At 44.4% G+C, this 23091-nt stretch overlaps 1 protein-coding gene across 2 annotated transcripts in view; it reads left to right on the top strand.

Annotated features, from left to right (window-relative positions):
- The first annotated feature begins 10276 nt into the window (after nucleotides 1-10276).
- Nucleotides 10277-23091, top strand: part of LOXL2 (lysyl oxidase like 2) — a 109188-nt gene continuing 96373 nt past the window's right edge. For both annotated transcript variants that reach the window (XM_066267424.1, XM_066267434.1), the window contains exon 1: nucleotides 10277-10446. The gene's annotated coding sequence lies outside the window, so the exon portion shown is untranslated. The remainder of the gene's footprint in view (nucleotides 10447-23091) is intronic.

Raw genomic sequence — 23091 nt, forward strand, 5'->3', positions numbered from 1 at the left:
GGTGCAGCCACTTTGGAAGACAATTTGTCAGTCTGTTTTCCAAATTACAAAATTAATCACAAAATTAAACATTCTTTTTTCCCCACTCTGCTTTATGTGACTTTTTTTTCCAATTGTATTTTTGGTAAAATAGACATAACATATAATTAACCATCTTAACTATTTCTTTAAGAAGTCCATGTTTTTACTACTCACAACATGAAATTAAATTGACATCCCATTAGAATTGAACCAGGATAAATAGCACTGTTATAAAATTTACATTTCTCACATTCATTTCAAGGAAAAAAAAGTACATAGTTGTGCTCTTCCAGGTCTTATAAACTGATTTCAATAAACTTTTTTGGCCCTGGCCGGTTTGCTCAGTGGTAGAGCGTCGGCCTGGCGTGCAGGAGTCCCGGGTTCGATTCCCGGCCAGGGCACACAGGAGAAGCGCCCATCTGCTTCTCCACCCCTCCCCCTCTCCTCTCTGTCTCTCTCTTCCCCTCCCGCAGCCAAGGCTCCATTGGAGTAAAGTTGGCCTGGGCGCTGAGGATGGCTCTGTGGCCTCTGCCTCAGGCGCTAGAGTGGCTCTGGTTGCAACAGAGCGACACCCCGGATGGGCAGAGCATCGCCCACTGGTGGGCATGCCGGGTGGATCCCAGTCGGGCGCATGTGGGAGTCTGTCTGACTGCCTCTCCGTTTCCAACTTCAGAAAAATACAAAAAAATAAATAAACTTTTTTTAAAATAGTGAACAGTATCTTTATTATATGTGGCTTAAGTGTCTGTTTGTTGCCGATAGCTTATTGGTTGCTTGCGTAACTGTACTAGCCAATGGGGTGAAGTTGCCACGGCTGAACACAAATTGAGCGTGTCAGGGGAAAGGTGAATATTTGTTTGCATTGACAATCATCTGTTTTACATAAAAACTATGTCTTAACATAATTTCTTTTAAGAATGCCTCCTAGAAAATACAGCACTGAAGAGGAGAGAAAAAGAGCTAAAGCTGCACAAAAACGGCTTTCTTGACAAAAAGAAACCACTGAGCAGAGAAAGACAAGGCTTGCTTCAGTCACAGAGCAAATGCATCTTTCTCAGCAAAATGAGACTGATGAGCATAGAGAAACAAGGCTTGCCTCAGATGCAAGACAAAAAAACCTGTCTCGACAAAATGAGTCCCTTGAACAAAGGCAGGAGAGAAATGCAAAAAAAACAACAGAGTAATGCTGATCGAAACGCAAAAAGGATTAAAACAGTTTCAAACGGAGAAACTTTAATTTTTGAGCATTCCTCTGGTGACATGAATATTAAATGTGAACACTGTCAGTCCTTAAACTTCAAGTTAGAAACTAATCGATTTGACTGTAGCAAGAAAGGATTTTCTCAATGTTGCAAGTATGGAAACATTGTAGTTCCACTAATTGAGAATTATCCACCACTCTTGAATAAATTCTTGACTAATCAGCATCCAAATAGCAAACAGTACATGGATAGCATTCGATCCATTAATAGTTTGTTTGCTTTTGCGTCCATGGGAAACAAACCAATTGACTTGCCTGGACCAGGACTTTATTGCTTTCGACTTCATGGTCAAGTTTGCCATCAAACTGGAACTTTGCATCCTTCTGACGGGAAAAGAAAGTTTGCTCAATTATATATACTTGATCCCTCAGAAGCCAGTTCAGCACGTTTAGAATGGAATAAAAGAGTTCCTGAAACTTTACTTAATGAAATGGGGGAATTATTTCAAGACATTAACCCATTTGCTACTGCATATAAAATGATGCAAGAAGTTGAAAAAAAGTTGGCTTCTAATGCTATAGCAAGCAATGAGCCAGCAGTCAGCATTGCCATGGCCATTGTCTGTGATCGTAATTTAGATCAAAGGCGGTATAATGTCCAGCAAGCCAACGAAGTGGCTGTCATATTTGAAAACACTGATGGAGAGCCACCACATGAGCGAGATTTAATAATTTACCCAAAGGCTCAACCTGGACAAACTGAATTAAAGCGAATCAGCACATGGGATCCAAATCTTGACCCAATGATGTATCCTTTACTTTTTCGACGAGGAAATGTACCACCAGTGGTTTTCTTCATTGCACTCTACTTTAAGCAATTAAGCAAGTAGAAGGGGGAAACCCCGTGGGCACTAAGCAAAGGGGCGTCCTTGCCGCCTGCCCAGTTTGAATTAGCAGACACCTTTGCACAAATCATTTTAATTACAATTTATAATATCTAGAACAGTGGTCATTTCGTATGACTGCCGGGCTTTCTAGTTAATATATATTCTCAAACTATAACTAAGAAGGGTTAGAAGAGCAACTATAAAATCTATAGTGATTACAACTGGCAGGATTAGAACAGTTTTGTTAAGATGCTAGCAATCATAGGCCCTGGACGGTTGGCTCAGTGGTAGAACATCAGCCCAGCATGTGGATGTCCTGCATTCGATTTCTGGTCAGGGTATACCAGAGAAGTGCTCACCTGCTTCTTTATCCTGTCCCCCTTGCTTCTCTGTCTCTTTCTTTCTGTCTCTCTCTCTCTCCCCCTTCTGCACCCATGGCTCTATTGGAGTGAGTTGGCCCTGGGCACTCAGGATGGCTCCATGGCCTCCACCTCAGGCACTAAGAAGAATTCAGTTGCTGAGCAGCAGAGGAATGCCCCAGATGGGCAGAGCATTGGCCCCTAGTGGGCTTGCCAGGTGGATCCCAGTCAGGGTGCATGAAGGAGTCGATCTCTCTGCTTCTCCTCCTCTCACTGACTATTTATACACTGCTCACAAAAATTAGAGGATATTTTATAGCTTCATATTCATTTTGAAATATCCCCTAATTTTTGTGAGAAGTATATATAGATTAAAAATATAGATGTTAACAATCGTGTTTCTATTTTACCTGATACATCAGTGTACCTTTTTCACTGATGAGGCAACTACTTGTTGAGGGAGCCACAATGATTAACAAGTTCCTGAAGTAATAGACATTTGATTGATCAAGGCTCAAATAAGCTTCCTTTTCTAATTTTGTTACTTTTGGAGCAGAAATAACTTTGTCTTTTGTATGTAAGAACTAGTATTTTGAAAAGCAGCTGCTGTAATCTTCTAATTTATCATTAAATTATTTGGAAAACGTAATTGAAATCCTTCCAGATTTTAAAACACCAAGGCTTCTGAATAACTTCTCAAACATACTTTTCCCTTTTGGTACATAATTTGATAAACATAACACACTGTATGTATATTACAGTCATTTCTTCTATCAGCTACACTTTGCCCTCAGTAAAGATGACAGCTGTGGTTTCAAACAATTTCTACACAAAAGCATCTTTAATTTAGTTTCCTTTTCACTGAACCATGAATTTTCCTCCATTTTTGTGTCTGTAAAGGTAATTTGAGCCTGACCAGGTGGTGGCGCAGTGGATTGAGCGTCGGACTGGGATGTAGAAGGACCCAGGTTCGAGACCCCAAGGATGCCAGCTTGAGCGCGGGCTCATCTGGCTTGAGCAAAAAGCTCACCAGCTTGGACCCAAGGTCACTGGCTCGAGCAAGGGGTTACTCAGTCTGCTGAAGGCCCGCGGTCATGGCACATATGAGACAGCAATCAATGAACAACTAAGGTGTCGCAACGAAAAACTGATGATTGATGCTTCTCATCTCTCTCCCTTCCTGTCTGTCTGTCCCTATCTATCCCTCTATCTGACTCTCTCTCTGTCCCTGTAAAAATAAATTATTTAATTTTAATTAAAAAAGGTAATTTGAAAATGCACATATATACTTGCATACATAATTGTTTATATACATGTTTTTATTTTATTTTTTAAAAGAATTTATTTATTGATTTTAGGGAGAGGAGTGAGAGAGAGAGAAGGGTCGGGGAAGGAGTGGGAAGTATCAACTGGTAGCTGTTTGTTGTATGCGCCTTGACCTGACAAGCCCTGGGTTTTGAACCTGTGACCTTAGCATTGCAGGTCAAGGTTTTAACCACTGCGCACCACAGGTCAGGCTCAGCGAATACTCTTTAACATTTTCTTTGATATAAGGAAATAAAATATCCTTCACAAAAGCAATTGGGGTAGTGGTGCCTTTGATATCTAACAGGATCACTGTGACTTGGGCGAGCACGGAAAGCATGATGAGAAGAGACCACCACACACCCCTGAAAATAGAGAAGGTAGCCGCTCAAAGGACCTGAGTTTGGAGCTGCCCAGGGCCAGAGCTTAACTAAACTATTCACAAAAATTAGGGGATATTTCAAAGTGAATATGAAGCAATAAAATATCCCCTAATTTTTGTGAGCAGTTTATTTTTAAGTGTACAGTTCAGTGCTATTAAGTACATTGGTAATGTTGTGCAAGCATCACCACATCCATTCGCTTAACACCCTGCTCCCCTTCCCTCCAGCCCCTGGCACCCACCATTCTATTTTCTGACTCTATGAATTTGACTACTAAGTGCCTTATATAAGTGGGATCATACAGTGTTCATCTTTTTGTGACTGGCTTATTTCACTTAATATAATGTCTTAAGTTTCATCCATGTTGTAGCTTATGTCCAAATTTTCTTTCTTTTTAAAGCTACATAATATTCCATTGTATATCTATACCATTTAAACTAAACAAACTTTTACTATATAACCCAGTAATTTTTTAAGAGATTTTTTAAATTTATTTTAAATTATTTATTTATTTATTCATTTTAGAGAGGGGAGAGAGAGAGAGAGAGAGAGAAAGGGAGGAGCAGCAGGAAGCATCAACTCCCATATGTGCCTTGACCAGGCAAGCCCAGGGTTTTGAACCAGCGACCTCAGCATTCCAGGTCGAGGTTTTATCCACTGCACCACTGCAGGTTAGGCTATAACTCAGTAATTTACACCTGGTATTTAGCCAAATAAGTGGAAAACTTATGTTTACACAAACACCTGCACATGAATATTTATAACAGCTTTATTCATAGTTACCAAAACTGGAATCAACCAAGATGTTCTTCACCAAGTGAGTGAATAAATAAACTGTAGCACACCCAGACAATGGACTATTATTCAGCAGTGAAAAGAAATGAGCCATCAAGCCATGAAAAGACATGAAGAAATTTTGAATTCATATTACTGAGTGAAAGAAGCCAATCTATAAGGGTTACATACTGTATGATTCCAACTCTATGACATTCTGAAGAAGGAAAAAACATGGAGACAGTAGAAGGATCAGGGTTTGCTAGGTGTTGGGGGGAGGCACTCGTCACTAGGTGGAGCACCGGGCATGTTTAGGGCAATGAACCTAATCTGTACTATACTGTCATGGTGGACACAAGTCATCATCTAGCTGTCAAAACCCACAGACTGTACAACACCAAGATGAACCCTAGTGTGAACTATGGACTTTAGTTAATAAGCATGAATCAATATTATTTCATCAGTTGCAATAATGTACCACACTCATGTAAGATGTTAATCAGGGAAATTTACTGTATTCTCTGCTCAAATTTTTTGTAAACTTAACACCGCTCACACCAAACACACAAAAAAAATTAGAACAAAAAGTAGTGAACTCAAAGTGCCATTTACTCCTCCATGTGAATTGGCTTAAACTAGTTGGTCTTGGCTTTGTGCCAAATGCTTGAGCCCTAGGAACTCCACGTGTCTGAACTCCTTTCATCTTCACATGAATTCTGTGAGGTATCTCTGCATTATACAGGTGAGGAAACTGAGGCCCACATAGGTTAAATGACATGCTTGTTTCACACAGGTACTAAGTGGTGAAGTTAGAATTCAAACCCAGGCAGCGTGGTTCCAGCTATGTGCTGTTAGCCACACATCACCCTGTGTTGTCCTCCTCCAAACCGGAGGGCATGGGGTGGGGGTGGGGGCAAAAGACTAAGTTTTAAATAAATTTTATTTTGGAATAATTTATATAAAATCAAATTTTCTCATTGTAAGTGTTCAGTTTCTTCAATTTTGTAAAAATGCACATATCAAATATGAACACTACCACAGTCAAGAGACAGATCCTTCCCATCACCCCAGAAAATCCCGCATGTCTCATCCCAGGCAAGCCCCACACCCATTCAGCTTCAGGCTACCACTGATCTACTTTCTGTCACTATAATTTAGTTTGGGCTTTTCTGGAGTTTCTTATGAATGAAATCATACAGTATGCTACTCTTTCGTGGCTGGCTTTTGAACCCTCATCATAATATTTATAAGACTCAACCATACTGTTATCGGTAGTTTAGTCACAGGGGACTAATTACTAATGGCAGGATTTCAGACGCTTAACCAAAAGAAAATATACTTTTATATAGGCCTCTAAAACCGTACCTACCCTGATCAGGCTGCAGGGAAGAGGCGGCACTGGGCTACATCAGGCTAAACTGGACCCCAAATAAGCTGTAAGCCCTGGAAGTCACTGCAGGGCAGGAGTAGCTGTCAGTCCAAGCTCTGGTCAGAAATGTCAGCTTATTGTGGAAAATGGACTTTCCCTTTTTAGGCCTAATTTTTTTCTTTGCAGACTGTAAAGGATTGCCTTGTCCTAATTTCTTCACTGGAGAAGGCTATGAGAAGTTTTGAGCTCCCCAAATAAATTGCTTTGTACCCTCAAACATGCTGTTTGGATGATTAACAATAAAGTAAGAAAAGGGAAAGGAATGGGAGAAGCTTAGCCCATAGTGTGCAACAAGGAATGACCACATTCTAGAAAATAGATTATATAAATGAAATTATACTTTTTCAAATATAAAAACACGTGTTTCCTGGAGAGAAGGTGTGGACATCCCAACTGCTCCTGAAAGCACACGTGCAATGTACAGTTGTGCTTTCTAAGCAAATGTGGGATTCTCCCGGGGATTAGAAGACCTTGATCTGGATCTGCGTCAGCACTGCTGCTAACTTGCTGAGAAACTGTGGTCCAGGCCACAGCTTTCTAGGTTTCTGATCCCATGTCTGTAAACAAGATGCTTGGATAGGACGTTCTCTGAAATGTTAGTTTTATGACTTTTCACTGAAAACTGCAAACGAGCAGTGCTGTGTGAAATGTGGACCACGAGGGGGCGCTGACCCCTAGACGAAAGTGTGAGTTGTCCTCAACCACTTCTGTAGTGTCCCGGACTCATTAAAAGTGGTTGTGATAGAACATGACAGTCATTACATCCTGGAATGTGTCCTAAGGAACTCACTCCTGTGGCCCTGGAAGCAGAGGGGGTATGGCAGAAGGGGGCTGGCTGCCTTTCCTCCGCTTCAGCTCACACAGGGCCGCACACTCATCCAGGCAGAGTGGGGATTTGAGACCAGGTCGTCTGACTGCAGAAGCAAGCTCTGAATCCACTTTCTAGTTCTGCCTCTGCAGCAGCACCGGACCTGGAAGATGGGTGATGGCACATACAGACTTACAAGCATAAAGCATACGTTCATGATTTGATCTCATCCGTAACAGTGTCCTCCTACTGCTTTCTTCAACTGGTCTCCCAGGTCTTGGGTTTCATTCAAAACAGAACATCAGTAACTACCTTGAGCAAGCTGAAGCTGGGAATATTCATGTTCTCTTGGGGTGGGGCATGGTAAGGCACAGATGGATTTACTGAGGCCTCCAGTGTACGGTCACCTAGTACAGTCAGGTAATCTTTATTACCTCAGCTTGACCACTTAGCAGCTTTGCGACTGGGAAAATTACCTGGCGTCTCTGAGCCTTGGCTTCCTGATCTGTCACATTTAGTAAAAACCATATAATAGTTGCTCAACAAATATTACTCTCCCAAGGATAACTGTCATGGTGTAATTTATGCTAGTAAAAATTTATAAACAACTTAACGTCTAACCATAAGGAAACAATGTCATACAACATCACAGTTTTAGACCCTGTAACAGTCTCAAAGCATTAAAAGTACATTGAATAATGCACACAAAATAAAAGCTGAGTATAAAAACTGTGTCTACTTTAGTTTAAAACATTTCCTGAAGGCTCTGGCCTATAAGCTCAGTAGATAGAGTGTTGGCCTGACGTATGGACATCCCGGGTTCCATTCCTGGTCAGGGCACACAGGAGAAGTGACCATCTGCTTCTCTTCCCCTTCTCTACCTCTTCCCCTCCTGCGGCCAGTAGCTTGATTGGTTTGAGTGTCGGCCCCAGACCAGGGTTGCTGGATGGATCCCGGTCAGGGTGCATGCAGGAATCTGTCTCACCATCTCCCCTCTTCTCACTTAAAAAATAATATCCTGAAGAAAACACTCCAAAATGATAAGTGTTTATTTATGAATGATAGCACCCAGGGTGACAGTTTTATTCATTTTTTAGAAAATAATTTCTGAATGTTCCATAAGAAGTTTGCCTCTTTTTTTTTTCTGAATCAAAAGACTTTAGGAAAGATAAGACTAGAAATAAAGGGATCAGAGAAAAGGTTGAGGGGAGAGGGGAAAACTTAGTTCCACTGGCATTTATTGGGCATGGCTACGCGCAAACACTGTGTAGGGTGTTGACTGACAGCTGAGTAAGATGTCAAAGAACAAGGCATTGCAAGGCAGACAAAGCATGGGAATGGCACTCACAACAGCCCTGGGGTGTGAAACTGCAGTCTTGGAGAATAACAAGTAGGGCCTATGGGAGAGAGGTGAAAATGTGGCTAAGAGATGAACAGGCTGGAAAGGGACTGCACCAAATAAAAGGGAAACTCTCCCAGTTTCATACCTATTCAGTGCAGTTCAATGTGGGCTCCATTTGTTGCCCTACACACATCCAAACAGTAGTGAAGTTCTTGCCACACACGGGTAAGGACGTCTTGTGTAACAGAGTGAATAACATCTGTGATTCTCTGTTTTAAGTGATTAATGTCGTGGCGCTTTGTTATAAACGCGCCGATATTCACGTTGCACTTTGGTCACAGATTCGAATTTAGCGAGCCACAGAACATACTGAACTTTCCTCTGTACCATCCACATCTTGACTGGCATGGCCGTGGGCTGCTCTGCTGTATACACGGTGTTTACGTCATCATCTGCGCATACGCACATGCTGCCACATCATCCTACAGAAACTGGGAGGGTTTTCCTTTTATTTGGTGCAGATTTCACATTTCTATTGTCTTTCTTTGCTTTCCTGTGACTGATCAAAAGTGTACCATGAGTTTACGGACACACTGTATATGGGGAGAGAGGGAGGTTTCAGACTCCAGTTCCTCTCCTTTGCCCTTTTATTCTCAAGCCTCCTTGGGCCCAGAAGAAGCAGTGGGTCGCTTCCTGAGCTCTGGCTGAAGAGGGCCATCCACACTAGTTGGGAACAAGAGCTGAACTAGTAGCCATCAGCCATGTCTAGAAGTTGGAACCAAAAAGCCAGGCAACCTCTGGCCACAGGAGCCACTTCAAGTCCTCCCAGCTGAGAGGGGCGACTATTCTGCTTGGTCTGTTACTGCAGTGTCTGTGTGAGAGGTGGGGATGTGAGTCCCATCAGATTCCCCTTTGGAGTCCTGCCATCCCTCTGGCTCCCTTGCTCCCAAAGCTCACCATACCTTTTGTTATTCCAGTGGATCCTCACTCTTCTGATTAAAGTCTCTTCTTGTCCCCTTGGGGTTGCATGAGGTAAAATAATAATAATGATAGTAAAATAAAGTTTGCTTCCTGCCTGGTGAAACCTTGCCCTTGCTTAAGGAGCCCTGGGAATCTGCAACAGATGGGGCTCCTCCAATTGTATAACCACCCCACTCTGCCCCTAAACTGAGCCTCTGAGCCAGGCACCGAATGTCCTCTGCACAGTACACACACCCCTTAGCTGTGTTCTGTTCAGTCCCCTGAGTGCAGGGTTCCTTAATCCTGGCCCTGCAGTGGTGGGGAGGGGACAATTTAGAGGTCACTGAATCCAAAGCCTTTAATTCACAAAGGTGAGAACTGCCCCTCAGGGGAAAGAGACCTGTGGAAGGCCAGAGATAGGATCTGCTGGAAGAAAGGGGCTCCTTGTTTCACATTTGGGATCTGCTCTCCCCACCTAGGAGAAACCCAGGAGAGATGGATGAAAGTTTCTGAACTCCTTCATCTATCAGTTTTTATTGAGCGTCTACTATGTGTCAGGCAGTGCTGGGCTCTCTGGACAGGGAGCTGGGTTAGTCTCAGACCCTAATGCTGGTGGAGAAGGATATCAAAGGGTTAAATTCCAGGAGTATCGAGGAGGTGGGGAGGAGGAAAAGAATCTCCCTGAAGAAGACCCCGGCAGTGACTGCTCTCCGATTACAACGAAAGGAGCTGGGGGCCGAGCCAGTGCAGTGGCCGCCCTAGGGGAAGTGGGTGGGCCCGGGGAGGGGTTTGCTGTCCGACTCCGGTTTAAAGTACCGGGGAAAGCGTGAAGGAGCTACTCCAGCTCCCTAATCTTCGAACTTGCTCATTGCAGCTGCCCCTCTGCTCGGGAAAGGCGCTTGGCGGCGTCGGGCGTGGACAGGGGTCACCGTGGAAAACCTGGCCCCAGCCAAGCCAGGGCGGACCCCTTCTACCAAGTAAGAGCGCTCCCTGCGGCCCCCGGGAAGCCCCGCGGTTCCAAGGGAAGCGGGAGAGTCCACGCGGGGTTTCCAGACTCCACTCCCCGCGAGGCCATTATCTTCGCAGTGCTTGGGACTCCGGGGCCTGGGCGACGGCACACACAGGGAAGGCTTCTTGCTCCGAGAGATGCCGGACGTGCAGGCCAACGAGTCCCCTCCCGACTGGGGCGGACCCACCCAGCCCCACCTCGCTGAGCCCGGGCCAGAACGCGGCCGGGGCCAGGAGATGCCGCTGGCGCGCCCCAGGAGTGGGGCGCTCTGTTGGTTCCTTGCTAGCCCGGGATCCTGCAACCAGGCGGAACAGTGCCAGTGAAGTCTCAATGTGCCATAGGTGCCTAGGGAGTGCAACGTGGGGACAGGGACACTGGGGCTGAGCTCGTGCCAGGAGTTCTGACTTTGAGGGATGTGGAGCGCGCAGGGGACGGGGTTCGCGCTGAGCTGTGGCTTTGGAAATGTGGAGCGCACGAGGCTGGCGGAGTAGGGGTGTGGGCCACTGGGGCTGAGCCTGGGAGCTACAGCGCCCACTGCCTGGAATTGGGTTTTCTCCCCAACCTTCCAGAAAGCTCGGTTGAGCGCCCGAGCTTCCTGAGTCCTGTGGGAGGAGAGGTGCGGTTCGCACGCTACTTCGTCCGAGGACCAAGGAGAACCTCTCCTACCGTTATGACAGAACGGCCTGGAGCAGGAAAAACTGGCACAGACGAAACGACGGGTGGTGTGTGCAGGATCGCTTCGGGGTAGAGCTAATCCTAGTCTTGCCAGGACTCCTGCGGTCCTCGGTGACTGCAATTTTTAAGTGGGCGATGTACCTCTGCGCTCTGTCCCTACACCCTCAAAAACCTGGGAGCCCTAGGGTGTAGTTGCCTGCTTGAGGTGTTGCTGCAAATCAGCGCCGGAATAGAAATGATTGGAAGAAACAAGCGTGATTGAGGTTCCTTTCTATTATCCTCCTCCCCATTAAACATAGCCGAATACCTACGAGGGTGAAGTGAGGCGACCGGGCGGCGTATCACCGCGGGGGTAGGAGACTGAACCACTACTGTCTAGGAAACCTCAAGTCTTGATGAGAGGAGAGATATGCATGAAAGTCAGAAATATTTCCCAAATTAGTTTGATCCTCCAAAATCTTGGAACCGTAGAGATCAGTCCAGCCATTTCTTTCTGCAGAAGAGGAAAAGGGCTGAATTCCAGGGGTAGTGGGTTAGTCAGTATGGGACTCGAACTCCTGTGCCTTACAGCACTGCTAACCTGTCTGTCCTGGTACCCCCAAAGCCCATTTGTCATTCTTGGCGTAATTATTTAGTTTTGTTTATGGTGTATTGTGAAATGAAGTGTTCATTTCCCTGGTCAGTTCCCAGACGAATGACTGACTCACTGGCCCAAGCCTTAGCTAAATTACCCTCTCCCACCCACTTAGTACTACTATTTCCCTTCTTGGTTCCCAGTACCTGTCCCTGGAATGACCATCAGAATCATGGCAAAATGCATGGATGCAGACTGTGGACCCTTGGGGATTGAATCTCAGTGGTGGTGGTGGTGGTGGTGGTGTGTGTGTGTGTGTGTGTGTGTGTGCCTGCATACACATGCAACTGTTTGTCTCTCTGTGACTTTAAAAAGTGACTGGGGCTAAGGCTACTTAGCCATGAGGTGGCAAAGCTGAACATGAAACTTAGAGGTCTGAAGACAACGTATGCATTTGACATTTTGATGCAGGGCAGACAGGAAGTTCTGTAATGTCACTTCCCTCTATCCCTGGGCTCCTTGCCTCGCCTGTTCCTGCCTTTCCCAAGTCATTGTCCTCTGACCACTGGATGGCCAATGTGGAAGGAGGGCCTTGTAAAGGAAACAGATTTTCCATGCTCTAGAAATGACCATCGGTGAAGCTTTTTAATGTTCCAGAAAATTCTGCTTTGTTTAAAAATTATTTTTCTGAAAAATTTCAAATATACACATTAGTAGAGAAAAGGCCCCCAGCTTCAACAGTTGTCAACATTTAGCCACCTGTCTTTACCTCTTCTCTTTCTTTTTTCACAAGTATTTTATAGCAAATCCCAGACACCAAGTCACTTCATCCCTATGTATTTCAGTGTGACGTCTAAAAATATACTGCTCACAAAAATTAGGGAATATTTCAAAATGAATATGAAGCTATAAAATGTCCCCTAATTTTTGTCAGCAGCATAATAAATGATCATCATGCCATTATTATACCTAAGAAAATTAACAATTATTCTTTGGTATGTATCATCTAACACCCAGTCCATATTCAAAATGTTCCTGATTTTCCAGTCTTTTTACAGTCTGAGTTATGTTTATTCATTATTTGAGTCTTACAATGTCCTCCTAAAGAGTGAGAGGGGTATTATTGAGGTCATTTTGCTGTTAAGTAAGCTGAAAAACAGATAAGCTATCCAGATGGCACAGCTGGGATTGGCATAACAAGGACCTGCCACACCTCAGCCCTGGCAGTGGAGAGGAAATATCAGCTGCTCTCTGAAGCATTCATTTTGGCTCTGGCTTCCTTCTGTGCTTCTCATTTCTTATACACCTGCTATCATAAGTCCTTGTATGACTATTTAGTAATTGGCCATTTGGTTCTCAAAACAAACTGGCTGAAAAGTCAGGAAGCCTGGGTTTATTTCCCAACTTATTGGAAAACTGAATTAGCAGGCATAGTTTTTCCCCATTCTCTGGATTCTGGGTCTGAACATAGGATGAGTGAAATAGCTGCAGCTGGAATTCCTGGGAGAGACAAAGGCAAAAGCACAGAAAGAAATCTCACTGAGAATACCCCTCACTGATCACCCAAGGATTTGGGCAGGTGGCATCTTTAATCAGAGACTCCTAAATTCTGTAACAAAGAAGAGGTTTCCCTTCACAGTCCTTCATTTCTGGACAACTTTGTTTATTCTGCCTTTGTCTGATGAGGCCATGGACCAACGGAGTTTTCACTTTTAGCATTTTCATTCACTTTGAAATGGGGTGATAAATGAAATCATTTTTTGCATCTTATAAATGAGACGTAAGAGGCAGCATTCTCCCGTGGCTGGGTATGCAGGAATATGGGGTCTTTTATTTCTGAACTCCTAGATTTTCTGTTCTTCTGTTCATTACCCTGAAATAGGTATGAAAGAACAGACCTTCCGTAAACCAAACAGCTGGGGATGGAGGAACTGGTTGCTCCAATCCCATTGTTCACTCGAACTCAAAAGGGAGCAACACTTTAACCTTCAACCACACTGTCTCCTGGCAGCAATGCATTCTCTTCCTCCTTAGCTAGCAGGCTGTCTCCATGGGCCTAGAATCTCCACATCAGCAGCTTTGGTAACTTCCTTCCTTTTGTAGTTTTGGGAGCGTGAGGAGGTCCAGTTCCCTTGCCTGGGGCCTGCCTGGGTTCAGAACAGCTTGTAATTACAGTACTATTGTTCATTTATCTCTGGAGAAAGACCTTCATGGTCAGTCTGCATGGCAGGGTCACACAGACCCTCCTGCACTCTGGATCCTGGGTGGGCCACGAGGGTTCAGATGACATGACTGGAGCCTGCCCTGTCCAGGCCACAGAACCAGCAGGACTGACAATTGTGAGCGGAAAAGGCAGAGCCAAGTAGATGTCTGCAGAGACACGTCCACAGCCATGCACTGCTTGCCTTCTAAGTCTCCAGCCCTGTCTATGTTGAAGCAAGTGTTCAGATATTATTATCCTAGTAATTCCAACTGTACTTCTGCTGCCGAGCATGGCACATGGGTAGCAGAGAGCACACCTGGCTAGTTATGCTGGCCAATCTTCCCCCACCACCAGTGTCAGAGAAGTCTCTAGGCACCGAGATCACCCTTTCAGAATAGCCACTTGTCCAAGGATGATCAAGCACGATGGTGACAATTTAGTTAAGATTTCTGCCGAGAGATTTAGAAAATCTTTTCCATTTCCCTTGGCAGAAACAATCACGCCGGGCAAGTCGTGTGGGGCAGTTACCCGTGTAGAGTAAGAACCAACTCAGTGGGTAATGAGGACGCAATTAGAATCACAGTTCATAAGTTCTTCTAGCCCAAGACTTTTTAATCCCTTCCCTTGGAATACCTTTAATATAATTTTATGTATGAATGGTGCATATTTTTGTTTTTTCATTGCCAAAATGTCTGCCGGACAAGCAGACACAGCTGGCCATGTGGATGTCCCATGGCAACTGCTCCCATATGTTCCCCTTAATGTGTCACCAACATAATACTGAGTATCTTTTGAGGAAATTATGTCACTTGTCTGTAAAGCATGTGTTTTATGAAAAGGTAACTTATTTCAATGACTTGTGAGCAGCTTGATTTGCTCAATTTCTTTATACTGTTCTTGAACTGAGACCCATGAACTTTCCCTGCCCCAGCCTTGCCTTGTCCTGGGTACTACTGACATCCTGTTGTGAACAGAACAGACTTCCAGAGTGCCTGCATAACTCAAAGATCTAGAAAGAAGATTCTAAATATCTTTCTAAAGCTTTTATAAAACACAGGCAAATGCCATCAATCCCAAGTATACAGCTGGACAGACTTGTTTTTATACATGAAGAGAGAAAGACTATTCATCAGGTTATATGATGAATGTTTATAACCAAGTTCTAAAAATAATCTTTTAAAATACTTGTCAGCTGCCTTCTCTCTGGTGGGGTTGCTCAGTGGGTAGAGCATCATCCCTGCACATGGAGGTCACGGGTTCGATCCCTGGTCAGGTTACAAACTAGAAGCAACCAATGAGTAAACAACTAAATGGTCATAAGGAGTTGATGCTTCTCTCTCTCTTTCTCTCTCTCCCTCCACCCCTCTTTCTCTCCCTCTTCCTCTCTCTCTTTAATCAATGGAAAAACAATTTTTAATTAAAAATAAAATACTTTTTAAGGTGCCTTGAATTCAAGAGGTCTGAGAGCACTCTGCTAATCATGATGCTTAGGTGTCATTTTAATGATGAGGAAGAAAAAACTAAAATTTAGAAATCAGTGAAACCCTGCAGGTCTCTAATCCTTTTAAGTGGCATGTTTGATTTTCTTTTCTTTTATTTTTTTTCTTTTACAGAGACAGAGAGAATCAGAGGGATAGACAGGGACAGACAGACAGGAACAGAGAGATGAGAAGAAGCATAAATCGTTAGTTTTTCATTGCGTATTGCGACACCTTAGTTGTTCATTGATTGTTTTCTCATATGTGCCTTGACCGCGGGCCTTCAGCAGACCGAGTAACCCCTTGCTCAAGCCAGCGACCTTGAGTCCAAGCTGGCAAGGTTTTGCTCAAATCAGATGAGCCTGCGCTCAAGCTGGTGACCTTGGAGTCTCGAACTTGGGTCCTCGGCATCCCAGTCCGATGCTCTATCCACTGCACCACCGCCTGGTCAGGCATGTTTGATTTTCTTAAGCTGATATTCCCTACAGGTATTTTTCATCCTGACCTCTCTCAAAGCCATGGCCATGTCTCCACCCAATGCCCCCCCCCCACCGTGTCATCTGTTATACTGCATCTTGATAGCATCAGTGTAATGCATTGCCCAGAGAGCTGCTAGTTTCCTGACTGACTTCTTTTCCCTTGCCCTTAACCCATGTGAGGCCAACCTTGATGCAGTAGCCACAGTGATATTTCTAGAACTGGGGTTATTCAACTTTTACTGTAAGGGCCAGATAGCAAATATTTTAGATTTTATGACCCGTACAGCCTGTGTCACAACTGGTCGACTCTGCTGTTTTAGGAAGAAAGCAGCTGTAGATAACAAGTAAAGAAATGAGTGTGGCCATGTTCCAATGGGACCTTATTTTCAAAACCTTTATTTCCAGAACTGGCCCATGGGCTGTTTGGTTTAGATCACAATCTGCTCCTGTCACCCTTCTGCTTACCTTTCACTGGCTTCGTCCCCATTGCCAAAAGGAGAACTCAACATTTTTAGCATGGTGTTTGTATTTCCTCATGGTCCTCTGCTTGTCTTGCAGCCTTACTTCTCCCAGGTTCCCTCCCACACCCACTCACCTGGCCCTTTATATTTCATCTTGCAGGTCTGAACCATGAAGGGTGCCCAGAATATCCTGGAGTGATCTTCCCACCCCACCCTCCTCCTGTCTGTCAGACTCACGCTGTCCTTTACAACCTGCTCAGCTATCTATCAGCTGTCTAAAGCTTTCCCTGTTCCTCATCCCCAGTTTTAATCACTGCCTCCCAGTTCTATCTCTGTGCCTGTTTCCACACTGTTACTGCTACTCTAAGTATACTGTGACCTCCTGGTGGACCCAGGTCAGTTCATCTTGGAATTACCAGTGCCCAGTACAGTGTTTGTCATGTAGTACATGCTTAATAGGTAGATACTGCTAAACTAAATTGTCATTTAGGTAGATTTTTTAAAGATATCATTTATATATGACACAATTCACCCACTTAGAGTATTCAAGTCAGTGGATTTTAGGATATTCACAGGAATGTGCACCATCACCGTGGTCAATGCTAGAACATTTCATTGCCACAAGGAGACACTTGACCTTGACCCTTTAGCCATGACCTCCTTTTCCTCCAACTCCTACCCTCACTCCTAGACAGCCAAGAATCTACTTTCTATCTGAGAATGGCCAATTCTGGGTATTTTATATAAATGGAATTATACAATATATGGGTTTTTGTGTTGCTTCTTTTACTTCATAAGATGTGTTCAAGTTTCATTCACATTGTGCATGTAAAATATACCTCATTCCTTTTTTTAAAATTTATTTTATTTTATTTTTGTATTTTTCTGAAGTTGGAAATTGGGAGGCAGTCAGACAGACTCCTGCAAACACCCGACCGGGATCCACCCAGCATGCCCACCAGGGGGCGATGCTCTGCCCATCTGGGGCGTTGCTCTGTTGCAACCAGAGCCATTCTAGCGCCTGAGGCAGAGGCCATGGAGCCATCCTCAGTGCCCGGGCCAACTTTGCTCCAATGGAGCCTTGGCTGCGGGAGGGGAAGAGAAAGACAGAGAGGAAGGGGAGGGGGAGGGGTGGAGAAGCAGATGGCGCTTCTCCTATGTGCCCTGGCTGGGAATCGAACCCGGGACTCCTGCACGCCAGGCCAACGCTCTACCACTGAGCCAACTGGCCAGGGCCACCTCATTCCTTTTAATGGCCCAATAATATTCCATTGTGTGCATATGCCACATTTTATTCATCTGTTCATTGTTAATGGACATGTGGGTTGTTTCCATCTTTTAACTATTAGGAATGATGCTGCTATAAACATTCATGTGCACATTTTTGTTTGAATGTCTGTTTTCAGTTCTCTTGGGTACATAAGTAGGAATGGAGTTGCTGGGTCAGATGATAATTCTATGTTTAACTTCCTGAAGAGTGGCCAAGTCATTCTCCACAGTGGATGCACCATTTTGCTTCCCATCAGAAATGTCTGATGGGGATGTGAGGGCAATCTAGCTGCGACATCTGTCGCCCCATTGATCGCCAGGGTTGATTTGGCTGATCCGGCTGGCTAGGCGGGTGTCCCCTTACTCCCTCACCACTCCATGTGTGTCCCTCTCGAAGCTGCGCGCTCAGTCGAAGAGGACGACCTTCCCCGCTAGAGGAGAGGACTGTTCTTCGGTCAAGGGTATACAGGTAGCTGCACTCCCCTGCTAGAACCTCCAAACAAGACTCAAGAAATGTCTGATGGTTACAATTTCTCTGTATCTCCACCAACACTTACTGTTCCCCACTTTTAAATTATAACCGTCCTAGTGGCTGAGAAGTGCTAGTCCATGTAGCTTTCATCTGCGTTTCCCTCTGACCAGTGATGCTGAGTGTCTTTCATGTGCTTCTTGGCCATTTGTATATCTTCAGGAAAATGTCTGTTTAAGTCCTTTGTCCACTTTTAAGTTGGGTTGCTTTCTTTTTCATTATTGACTTTATAAGAGTTTTTATATATTCTGAATACTTGTTTCTTATCAGGTACATGATTTACAAATATTTTCTCCCATTCTGTGGGTTGTCTTTTCTCTTTCTTAATTTTTTTTTATTTATTCATTTTAGAGAGGAGAGGGAGAGACAGAGACAGAGAGAGAGAGAGAGAGAGAGAGAGGGAGAGAGAGAGAGAAGGGGAGGAGGAGCTGGAAGCATCAACTCCCATATGTGCCTTGACCAGGCAAGCCCAGGGTTTCGAACCGGCGACCTCAGCATTTCCAGGTCGACGCTTTATCTACTGCGCCACCACAGGTCAGGCTTTTCTCTTTCTTAATAGTGTCTCTTTTTTCCCTCAGTTTACATCACATTTACCAAACATTTGTTCAGTGCTAGGCACAGGGAGTCTGGGGTGTATGTCCCCTCCAGGGGGTTCACAGTCTTAGGAGGAAGACAGATGTACAAACAGTACAATAAATACTTGATTAATATATCCTGTTTTGCTACCCCCACTACTGTTGCCCTGGCTATGAACTATGTTGACAGTACCTTTGATGCACAAAAGTTTTTAACTTTGATGGAATCCAATATATATTTTTTCCCTTTTGTTTCCTATGCTCTTAGTGGCTTGTCTAAGAAACTATTTACATATTCAAAGTCATGAGGATTTACCCCTGTTTTCTACTTCTAAGTTTTTAGCTTTTATATTTAGGTCTTTGGGCCACATTTAATTAATTTTTACAAATACTGAGGTGAGGGCCCAACATCTTTCTTTTACATGTGGCTATCCAGTTATTCCGGCACTGTTTTTTTTTGTCGTTGTTGTTTTGCAAATACTATTTTTTCCCCCTTTGAATGGTCTTGGCACCCTTGTCCAAATCAACTGATCGTAGATACTTGAGTTTATTACTGGTGGTTCTGTTCTGTTCATCTATGTATATGTCCGTCCTTAAACTAGCACCATGGTCTTGATTACTGTTGCTTTGTAGTACCTTTTGAAATTGTGGAGTGTGGGCCCTGGCCGGTTGGCTCAGCAGTAGAGCGTTGGCCTGGCGTGCGGGGGGACCCGGGTTCGATTCCCGGCCAGGGCACATAGGAGAAGCGCCCATTTGCTTCCCACCCCCTCTTTCCTCTCTGTCTCTCTCTTCCCCTCCCGCAGCCGAGGCTCCATTGGAGCAAAGATGGCCCGGGTGCTGGGATTGGCTCCTTGGCCTCTGCCCCAAGCGCTAGAGTGGCTCTGGTCTCGACAGAGCGACGCCCCGGAGGGGCAGAGCATCGCCCCCTGGTGGGCAGAGCGTCGCCCCTGGTGGGCGTGCCGGGTGGATCCCAGTCGGGCGCATGCGAGAGTCTGTCTGTCTGTCTCTCCCCGTTTCCAGCTTCGGAAAAAAGAAAAAAAAATTGTGGAGTGTGAATTTTTGCACTTTGCTATCCTTTCTCAGAATTATCTTAGCTATTCTGAGTTTCTTACAGTTTCATATAAATTTAGAATCAGCTTGTCAATTTCCACAGAGTTCAGTTGAGATTCTGATAAAGATTGTGATGAATCTATAGATCAATTTCTATTCTCATCTAAACAGTATTATCTTTCAAAAAAATATTGCCTTCCAACCCAGAGACATAATATATTTTCCCATTTATTTAGATTTTCTTTAGTTCCTTTCAACAATGTTTTATAGTTTTCTGAGTATAAATTTTGCATATTGTTTGTTAAATTTATTTCTAAGTATTTTATTCTTGTTGATGTTATCATAAATGGAATTATTTTCTTAATTTCATTTTTCTGAATTGCTTTTTGAAAATGCATACCTGTCTATGTCTATGAGTTTCAGTTTTATATCCCACATATAAATGAAATCATATGGCTCTTTGTTTTTTTTTTTTTTGACTGACTTATTTTGCTTAGCATAATATTTTCAAGATCCATCCATGTTGTCACAAATGACAGTATTTCTTCTTCTGTTATGATTGGGTAGCATTCCATAATATATATGTACCACACCTTCTTTATCCAGTCCTTTATTCAAGGACACATTGGTTGTTTCCATGTCTTGGCCACCATGAATAGTGCTACAATGAACATGGGGATTCATATGTCTTTGAGAATAAATGTTTTCAAGGTTTTCAGGTAGATATCCAGAAGAGGAATTGCTGGGTTTGCTAGGTCATATGGTAACTCAATTCTTAATATTTTGAGGAACCGCCATACTCATGTGAGTTGATTCTTAAAAAGAGAGAAGGTGTTCAGAAGGTGAATATGTGGTGTCTAGAATAGTGAACAGCAAGTCCAAAGGCAGGGTAGTGTGGAAGCACATGCATTCAGGTCACTGTGGCTAGAGTTCAGGGTTAGGGTTGAAGCTAAGGCCTGTCATGCTAAAGACGGTAGAAGCCAGTGGTAGCCCTGCCATTCGAATAATAATATTAGAATCCTTCTTAGAAGGAGGCCCAGAAAATGCTGTGGTCAGCATGTATGCCATCGATCGGGTCCAAAGAGAGCTGAGGAAGTCTGCTTTGCTCAGTAAGAGCAAGAACTTAGAGGTCTCTGTGTATATGCCACTGCTCTCAGAATGCCATTGCCTGCAGGAATGATTGCCAAGGACACAGGACCAGCTGGCACTGTGCCACTGAGCCTGGCCAGCTTTGGTGATGTGGCACATGGTGCCTGCTGCTATTACTCACTGGGCTTCTGGAAGGCAGACAGTGTTTCTATGGATAGCAGAATCCCACATTACAGGCTCTTAACAAGCTTTAGAACAAAACTTCTACTCCTCCTCCCTGTAGTCAGACATGGGGCCAAAGATGGGGCTGTGGTCTCTGTACCAACTACTCCTTTCTTGTCTGGGTCCCTGGATCTAGCTCTCACCTGAGGGGCTCAGGCCTGAAGAACTGACTGTTGGCCCAAGTTGTATTGCTTGGATGAGAGCCTGGCCCTGGGCCTTCCCAGAGCACAACAGGTGTGCAAAGCCAAGGATGTGTCCTGCAGAGACCCATAAGGAAGCTACTGGGGAAAACATCACTTAGGCACTGAGCTAAGAAGATGCCTCCTTGGCCACTTTAGTGGGGCCATCTCTTAGATAAACTTGTTTGTATACTCCCTCCAGATCAGAACTCCCTCCATCTCCTGTCCAGTATGCTCCTGCTCCTCTTATCTGCACAGCCTGACCCAGCCCCTCAGTACCTGTCTGTCGGTGCCCTGACCAACGCCCTGCAGGGATTTGCGTGCAGGGGACTCCATCACTAACCCCTGGAAACAATACTTGTTTACAGTGACTGGAATGTTTGCCAGGTTTGCATACCATTCTGACCCTGTTCTCCCACTGCCTGCCTTTTATGGACTTGAATAGCTCCTTCTAAGTGTCATGGAAATTCAGACCAGTTTGGCTACTGATTGTTAGCTCTGAGAAAGAGTGTGTCTGGAGTGTGTGGGTGAAGTGGGAAGGTGGTTCAAAACCTACCTAAGTGTGTGTTAAGGGTGGTCAGTGGGGGCCTTGGCTGGGTGGCTTATACTGGAGTGTCATCCTAATATGCCAAGGTTGTGGGTCAGGACACTTAGAAAAGCAAACAGACAAACAAATTAGAAAGGATGGAAAGAGTGGCCGATGGGTAGGGTTGGACAGAGAGTACATAAAATGCTTAATAAAAGCCACTGCTGTTACTGATCATGCTGATAATGGTCTGCCCTGAACTGCCCCTGACCTTGCTTGCCTAGCAATGCAAATGATACTAGTAGTGGATTGTGGTGGCCACATTTTGTGTTGTGTAGTTGTGAAAAGTAACATACCAATAAGTATAATCTGCCCCCCCCCCGAAAGCAGTAGTGTGCATCTGTGAGTTATCTGTCTTTTAGTAAAACGATAAGGACAAACCAAGAGGTAGAGAACTCCCCAGATGGCACTAAATAGAACCTTAGTGGCCTTGATAAGAAGTTATTATTTATTTACCAAAAGGTTTGAAGAAAATAATTGTACCCTAATAGAACTCAGTAATAACAATGATTTGGTTTCCATATTAGACATTTTAAGTAAGATACAGAGGTCAAATGCCTGGAGTTTTGGAACCAGACCTGGAGTCAGCGCAACTCCAACACTATAACGTTATGGGAGCTTGAGCACTTCCGGACTCTGAAATCAGAATACTGAGGTGACTGGGAGCCTTAGACTAAGGCTTAGATGAACACAGGTATGTAAAGAGCTTCATGTACACAAGAAACCCAGTAAATGGCACTAATGTTATACATTAGAATTAAGGCGTCCCCAAACTACAGCCCGCGGGGGCGCATGCGGCCCCCTGAAGCCATTTATCCGTCCCTGCCGCACTTCCGGAAGGGGGACCTCTTTCATTGGTGGTCAGTGAGAGGAGCACTGTATGTGGCGGCCCTCCGACGGTCTGAGGGGCAGTGAACTGGCCCCCTGTGTAAAAAGTTTGGAGACCCCTGCTTAGATTATGGATAACTTGTTAAATTCACAACACATTACAGAGCTTCCCACCACCCCATCTTCTACCTGCTATTTCAACTTTAGCTCAGATTGGTGAAATCCCATGATCCTTTGGTCAAGTTTCCCAAGGGTAACTCCACTGGGATGACCTAGCATATGAGATCCCTTTCAAGGACAGATTCTCAGTAACAAAAAGACTCAGAACACCTGGAACTAAAACAACTGCTTCTGTTAAACTGATCAGGCTCTAACGACTAGAACAATAGATTTTTAATTACACAGCTCCATTCCTA

The sequence above is a fragment of the Saccopteryx bilineata genome, chromosome 1, assembly GCF_036850765.1.
Source record: "Saccopteryx bilineata isolate mSacBil1 chromosome 1, mSacBil1_pri_phased_curated, whole genome shotgun sequence".
NCBI classification, from domain to species: Eukaryota; Metazoa; Chordata; class Mammalia; order Chiroptera; family Emballonuridae; genus Saccopteryx; species Saccopteryx bilineata.